This window comes from Tupaia chinensis, unplaced genomic scaffold, assembly GCF_000334495.1.
Source record: "Tupaia chinensis unplaced genomic scaffold, TupChi_1.0 Scaffold139491_1, whole genome shotgun sequence".
In the NCBI taxonomy this organism is placed as follows: Eukaryota; Metazoa; Chordata; class Mammalia; order Scandentia; family Tupaiidae; genus Tupaia; species Tupaia belangeri.
In genome coordinates, this window is record NW_006199376.1 from 895,308 (window position 1) to 903,515 (window position 8,208).

The 8,208-nt window shown below is 45.4% G+C and overlaps 1 pseudogene; it reads right to left on the reverse strand.

The window, feature by feature from the left end:
• Nucleotides 1-5,470: 5,470 nt before the first annotated feature.
• On the reverse strand, nucleotides 5,471-6,347 carry LOC102468560 (heterogeneous nuclear ribonucleoprotein C pseudogene; annotated as a pseudogene).
• Nucleotides 6,348-8,208: the final 1,861 nt, after the last annotated feature.

Here is an 8,208-nt window from a genome sequence, read left to right on the forward strand (position 1 = left end):
AATCTATCATGAATTTTTCAATTTTTTAATTATTCCAAAATTAAAAGTTTACTTATTCTTTTTTCTTTCCTTCCTTTCTTTCTTTCTTTCTCTCTTTGTTTTGTTTTTTTTTTTTTTAGAGAGAGATTTTTGCTATAGAATACATGCACTCACTAGAGAGACAGAGAGAGCCAGAGAGACAGAAAGTGAGAAATCACCACCTGGGGGGGAAAAGCCACACCACAGTTTTAAACTGCCGGGTCCAGGAATTGAACTGCACTCGACTCTGTGGTAGTCCAGAGACATAACCATGATGCCAGCTGATGGTCCCTAAAAGTATATTTTTTTAAATGAGTTTATATGTTCTCTTTTTCAATTTTGCTTTTCTAGTAATTTCATTATATTTTACAAAAGTATCAGTCTGTAGTGGATTCAAAGTACAAATTTCAAAAACAAAACTGGTTTTGTCACCAGATAGTTCGAGAAGCATTGCTTATACATCTGTACCCCATGGAACTTGTCACCATAATTTATTTGGATGCTAATTATGAGTACTTATTAAAGATGGCCAAGCCTAAAGGTACAAGTTTTGGGACCCGTTATTACATATCATGAAAAAAGTCCCAGCCCAGAGCCCCCTTGTCATTCTTCAGACACAGACAGGCGCATTTCAGAGCTCTGTCACTGGCTCAGGGCCAAGCACAGCTGTGACGAGACCCTGGGAAGTGCAGTATAGAAAGATTAAAAAGCCCTGGGTTGTTCTGTATATGAAGGTATTGGGTGTGCCTTTATTTGAGGGACGACAGAGCCCTGCTCTGTGACTGCATTTGGGGTATGAGAGGGGCCTAGAAGGTAACATGGCTTTGGAAGGTGTCCAGCCCCAGGATGGGAAGTATTAATGAGTTCTAGGGTGTGACATGGTACAGACTAGAATTCTGTCTAGATTTCACAGGGCCTGAGACTCTGAGAAATGACGGCTTCATTTGTGATGGATCTTAATATTTCTGTGGTGTGGTGGGGGCAGCCAAGTCAACCCAGAGGTGAGCATGTGTCTAGGTATGTTAGGCTGCATTCAGATCGCCGGAGCTATAGGCCAAGCCTGTCCTGCCTCCTGTGACAGGGAGCAGACCCAGGCCTCCTAACTTACAGCCACAATTCTCTGCTTCTAAGGGATTCCTTGAGCTCACCCTCGGGATTTTGGTCAGGGTCCACCTAACTACCACTCCCCACCCTCGCCTTGCAATTCCCAAAGCTGGTGGAGCTACACCTGAGCAGGTCTCAGCTGACCTCCTTCACAAAGACCGCCTGCCAGCTGCCCCATCTCAGAGTTCAGACTTCATGTGAGGCCACAGTGCCATCTGCTGGCTGTTGTGAGCCCTGCTGGTCAGGCCCAGAATGTGCAAACAGGTAGGACTAAGAGCTTTCCTGTCTCAGTTTCGGGTTAGTAGAGGTGGCCCTGTACCTGATGACCCCGAGAAAGGCATTTTGCCTCCTCTCTGGGCCTAGATCACTCATATTCCGCTTCGAAATAAATTGCATTAATTATTAATTATTTTTAAAAAATAGAGGTGACCTCTCCCATGAGCCCTCAGGATCCCTCGCACAGCCCCACTGTGACCGCCCAGTGATGAGGACCTCAGTGACCAGGGCCTCTTGCTCAGGCCCCATAATAACCAGACTCAAGCTCCACAACAAAAAGAGCAACTCACTCAGGGCCCCTCAATGACCTGGTCTCACACTCAGGCCATTTAGCAACTAGGCTCTACATAGCTCATGACCCCAGAGACCATGACACTCCAACCAGGCTCCACAGCCAGGGCCTCTCAGTGGCCTGGAGCCCACTCTCCTAGGACCCTCTATGTCTAGATAACTAGAGACCAACCATTATGCAAAGTCCAGCAAACACACAGGTGGTCATTGTGGGGACTCTGGGATCCCCCAGGGTCAAGTAGTTCTCATCTGGTTCCCCGTCCATCTTCCCCTCCCCCTGACCTCCAAGTAAGAAGTAATGTGATTTTTTAAAAAGGTTTCTATTTAGAAAGATTAGCCTAGAGGCGTTATGGAAGATGGATCAGAGGGGGACAAAAATAGACACAGGAAAACTAGTAAGTCTAGCTGGCCAGCCAAGAAACACCTTACCGAGTGCTGCAGGGAGTTGAGTGGCAGCTCCCAAAAGCTCCCTAAACCCAGTGACAAATACCCTCATAAAAAACCATTACATAAACATTTTAGACCACTCTTCTAGACTAAACTCCTGCTCTAGGCCTCAACACTCACACTAAAATGTCACATCATTTAACTGAAATGTTAACGAGGCCATTTAAAGAGACAGTTTTTCCAAAAACAGGAGATTTCAGTCCACCCAAGTCAGTGCTATAAGGAAATAAAACATATGCCCATCTTGTGTCTTAGGAATGTGCACCTAAAATAGCTCATGATGTTACCTAGACTTTTTGTTTTATAAACATCCTATTGCTTAAGAACATTCCTCCTTTGCCTTCAAGACTCACTGTCTCAGGACCAGCAGTTAGTGTACTGGCTATGTTGCTGAACACCCATGTAGTTGACCGTGGTTCGAGTCCTGGACCCGGTGGCTTAAACTCACGCCGGATGCGTGTAAATGCGTGCCCAAGATCCCGAGAGGAGAATGGAGGAGAAGGGACTGTGGTGTGGCCATCCCCCAGGGGGGTGATTTCTCACTTTCTATCTCTCTGTCTCTGTCTTTCTGGAGAGCGCACACACCCTATAACAAAAATTTCTAAAAAAAAGCTCAGTGTCTCCACACCATTCTTTTTTTTTTTTTTTGGAGAGGTTTTTCACTATAGGGTGTGTGCGTTCTCCAGACAGACAGAGAGAGACAGAGAGACAGAAAGCGAGAAATCACCCCCCATGGGGAAAGGTCATGCCGCAATCCCTTCTCCTCCATTCTCCTCTCGGGATCTTGGGCACGCACACACACGCGCCCGGCATGAGTTTTAAGCCACCGGGTCTGGGACATGAACCACAGTTGACTACGTGGGAGTCCAGCGACATAGCCATTACACTAACTGCTGGTTCCCTCCACACCATTCTTAAGATTGCACAAACTTGGCCCAGCTGCTGTGGCACCACAGTAATACCTTCAGCATTGGAGGCTATGTGAAGACTACATCAGATCCTGGGTCAGGCTGAACAACTATTGGGTTAGCAAATGTGTATCCTGGATCCCCAGATCGTAACGAGCTGGGGGGCTGGGGAAAGGGGATTACGATATGATGAGACCTTGTCAAGAGTGTTCTCTCCTCTCTCTTTCTCATACACACACTTTCTTTCTTTCTTTTTTTTTCTGGAGAGGTTTTTGCTCTAGGGTGCATGCACTCGCTGGAAAGACAGAGAAAGAGAGAAAGACAGAAAGCGAGAAATCACCCCCTCAGGGGTATGGCCGCTCCACAATCTCTTCTCCCCCATTCTCCTCTCAGGATCTTGGGCACGCACGCACATGCACCCAGCGTGAGTTTAAGCCACCGGGTCCGGGACTTGAACCATGGTCGACTACGTGGGAGTCCAGCAACATAGCCATTACACCATCTTCTGGTCCTGACACTTTCTATCATAAAAATAAAGGAAAAAATAAGCAAAATCCTGCTCCCCTTATCACAAAATGTATCCAGTCGTTGCTGTACAAGACTCTGCTACTGCCCCCTCCCATTCACAGCTGCTGCTTTAAAAATCATCCTGAAATCTATAACACAGGAGCCCACGTTTTCTGGATTTCTGTGGCGCCTGAGTGATCATCCTAACTTGTCGGTGTCGGTCCGGGGCTTAGTTCAATTTAAGAGGAAGCAGAAAGAAAGGGACAGAGTAGCCGTGGACACAGGCAGCCTGAGCAACTTGTGGAACCCAGATGAACTGGGCGCCTTTATTTATAGGGCAAAGCGACACTACATATGTGTATTTCATGACATTCCATAAATAAATTGATATGTGACAGGCAATAAGAAGCAGGTAACAAATCTTCAAGGGTTTAGACAAACTGGGCAGGGTATATCCCTTGATGATAATCATTATCAAGGAGAAATCCCATTAAACTTCTTATCTAGTGGAGAGAAGCCTAGCTGCAGGTGTGGGGAGGATACATCTTTAAAACATAAAAGGGATGTTGAGAAAGCTAAAGAATCTCGCCACAGGGCGGGTGCCACCACACCCAGAGAAGGCTAAAGAATCTTACATAGGCAGAGCAGGGGTTGGACTTTGCTAATTGGGATCAGGATGTTTCCTGAATTCCAACAGATGTGTCTGTTGGGAGGCCTCTAGCAAATTCCACCGTTTGTTCTGCCTGAAGCAAGGGTTAAGGAAAGGACAAGCTGTGAGGTTCTGCAGCGTGCAAAGGGACAGCTGGTATTTGCTCAGAGCATGCCCCCACACCCTCGGGGCCTTTCTCCAAACATGTCCCTACACTAACTCCAGCCCAGATAAAATCTTTGGCTTCATGTATTATGTCTCAGCCTTTCCTTTTTAAGTTTGCAAATGCACACACAGACAAAGCCATATGAAGGTAGAGGCAGAGACAGGAGTGATGCATCTGCAAACCAAGGAATTCCTGGACTATCAGAGGCTGGAGGAGCAAGGAAGGATTCTCCTGAGCCTTCGAAGGAGCATGGCCCTGCCAACATCTCAATGGCAAATCTCTGGCTTCCAGAGCTGAGAGAATACATTTCTGTTGTTTTAAGACACCATGTTTGTGGAAATTTGTTACAGCAGCCCTAGGAATTAGTGCAAGTGTCAATGTGGTAGGCATTAAGAATCCAAAACAAACACAGTAGATTTGTTTCCTGTCTTTATGGATTTTTTTCCCCCAAATTCCAGGTTTAATAAGGACTTCTTTATTTTGAGGGGAAAAGATCCCAAACACCAGGCTGTTCGTAAAAATAACTCACAGTATTAACTTTAGAAAACACATCCTAAGACTATTACACCATTTTCTAGAGGAGGCATTTGACATGCCAATTCCCATTCACAAAAATACACCATTACATTTGTGTTGAACAACCCCACACGGCACTCTAATGAGGGGCATAAAACATATACTTCTTACTCAAAGCTGCTCTCAGGTGCTACTCAGCTAAATGATACTGCCCTTGCAGTTAGAGAAGCAACTACTGAACTCATCAATGAATGAAAAGAACTGTTCTCCCTGCATAACAAGAGATTATTTGGGAGACAGTTGATAAAAATCGTACACCCTTTTTATTGTTAAGTCATAAAGAGGTATCAAAATTAAAAGCGAAATTACAGGGTAAGACTTAACAAAATTACTAGGAAGCATCAAAAGAAGTGAGATGGGACTAGGCGCAGGGCAGTATGAATTAATGGACATGGGAAGGACAAAGGTGGGGAGAACAGTGAGCATGTGCTGAAGATACTAGGGGAGAGGATCTGGGGAAAATTTTGATCTTAGACAAGCAGCTAGGTAAAGAAATAATGGGTAAGATTTCTAAACCCCACTATGTGCTTAAGAGTCATCCTCCTGTCTCTGTCATCCTCTCCTTCCTCAGTCTCTTTTTCATCATCCTTGATCAACTCCAGCTGGTCATCTCCCCGATCTTCATTATCATCATCATCCAGTAGGTCCCCCTCCTCAGCAGAGTCATCTGCACCCCCCTCAGACTCCATCTTCACCTTAGTCTCATCTTTCTTCTGGGAGCTGCTGCTCTGCTCCTCTTCTGACTTATCATTCTTCACCTCTACTGTTTGTTTGCTCTATTCCTTTTTGATATTTTTGGGATTTTCCAGAAGAGGTCCACTTTTTGTTTTATCTGGGTCAACTCCTTCTTAATGGCCTGAATGTCATCTCCTTTCAACTTTCCAGACTTGGAAGACGATCCTCGTTGTCCACTCTTAGAATTGAAGCTTCTGCCCCTCCGTGAAGTGTTTCCTGATACACGCTGGCGTTTCGAGGGCACTACAGCACAAGCAATAGGAGGTGGTGGTGGAACACATGCTGGGTAACTGTATATCCTGTCATAATAGTCGTGTTGAAAGTCATAGTCCAAATCAAAAGAGGAGTCGTACATCTCTGCTGCAGATCGTTTCACACCTGCTTTTCCTCAGTTCACTTTTGGCTCTGCAGCCAGATTAATATCTAAAACCCGGCCAGCAATCATCCTGCCATCCTCTCCTGCCACAGCAGCCCAGGCATTCCTCTCATTAACATACTGAACAAAGGCAACGCCCTGATGAACAGAGCAACCCACAGTTTTGCCGTACTTTGAGAAGATTGCCTCCACATCAGACTTCTTGACTGCAAGAGTGTTGAGATTTCCAGTGAGCACAAGGGAGTTCATGAAGCAAGGATCTGTCCTGGTAACATTGTTGGCCATTGCGATTGATGGTAAGATTCCTTACAAAGCCAAAAAGCAAGGTGAGGGAAAAGAGATTCGATTCTGAATCTCTCGGTTTTGCCGTACTTTGAGAAGATTGCCTCCACATCAGACTTCTTGACTGCAAGAGTGTTGAGATTTCCAGTGAGCACAAGGGAGTTCATGAAGCAAGGATCTGTCCTGGTAACATTGTTGGCCATTGCGATTGATGGTAAGATTCCTTACAAAGCCAAAAAGCAAGGTGAGGGAAAAGAGATTCGATTCTGAATCTCTCGCTCCCAGGTTCTAGGCAAAGAAACCGACTGCAGCTGGAGGTAGGAAATGTAGCTACAACCGCTCCGTCTCCAACTCTTCACAAAATGTGTTTCCTGTCCTTATGGATCTTAACAATAAGCAATCTCATTCATTAATTCACTCAACAAATATTTATTTAGCACCTGTTATAGGCCAGCCACTATGCTAGGTACTGGGGTTATATCAATGAACAAAGTGTCATTGAACTGTTTTCGTACAGTTCATCCCTAGTGGATGTGACAGACAATAAACAAGACTAGAAGAGAATAAGAGAGGAATTGAAGAATGGAATGGAATGGAATGGAATGGAATGGAATGGAATGGAATGGAATGGAATGGAAACACTGTAATAGAAAAGAACAAAACAGAACACAGTAGAGTAGAGCAGAATAAAATAGGCATTGGAATAAGCACTCTAAAGAATAAAGCTGGGTAGGGAGTAGGTCCTTTTCCAGGTCTTCACGTGCTGAGCTCTGAAGGAAGCCATTCTCTGCAGGCTGCATTTCCCAGGCTCCCATGTTAGCACCTTCTGGCTGACTTTGACAGTGGGAGGAACTGGTAGGAGATGAGCAGTCAGAACTAAGGGAGCTACCAGATCTTCCTCTACCTCTCTCTCTCTGCCCCTACTATGAATGCTTCTCACTTAACAGTCCCTTGCTAGAAAGGCCTATGATGAGTGACCTTCTGCTGAGTGGCCTTGTTCCTAGGGAAAACTTTTATCTTTGTCCGTCTCACCTAGAGGTAGTAGCAACCTCTGGCTGTTGCTAGTCTCTGGGTCATTTCACGTTCCTGGTTGGAGTCTCAGCCTATCAATCGTCTGTGTCACCAGTTCCTTGTATTAAACCTTATCTTATTAAAACACAGTGTGCAGTGTGGTTTCTGTGTTTCTGGTAGGACCCCAATAGTTATAGAAGGGGAGTGGAATACTACTTTCAAATCTGGGGTCAGAGAAGACTCATTGGGCAGAGACCTGAATGATGTGTAGGAGCAAACCACAGGATGATGGGGGGTGGGAGGGATGGAACATGGAACATCCACTGTGAAGTTATAAAAGGGAAATGCATTTGTGTGTTCAATAACAGTAACAAGCATGGATCCAGTGTGGAAGAGAGGAAAGGAGCCAGAGAAGCTGAGGTTGGTGCAGTAGGCAGGGTGCCCATTTCTGCTCAAAGCCTTCAAATGGTTCCCAAAAATAACCTTCAAAAACCCTTCATAATTTAGCCTCCCATGATCTCTCTGACTTCAGTTCTTATTACTCCCTGTGTTGCTCCCTCCATGGCAGCCACTGTGGTTTTCCTGTGCCTCTTCAGGACTGCCCAGATGTGCTCCCACCTCAGGACCTTTGCACTTGCTGTTCCTTCTGCCTGGAATGCTTCCCCCCAGATACTCACTCACTCCCTCAACTCCTTCAAGTCTTTGCCTACATACCGTCTTATATTTACACCTCCCCTAATCGTTCCGCTTCACATTGTACACCCACCCCAGCTGTCCCTGGCCTTTTCCCACTTCCATACTTTTTTAAATTCATGATAGAGCATATAATAAGCATTCTGAGCAAGAGCTGATAAAAAGGTCA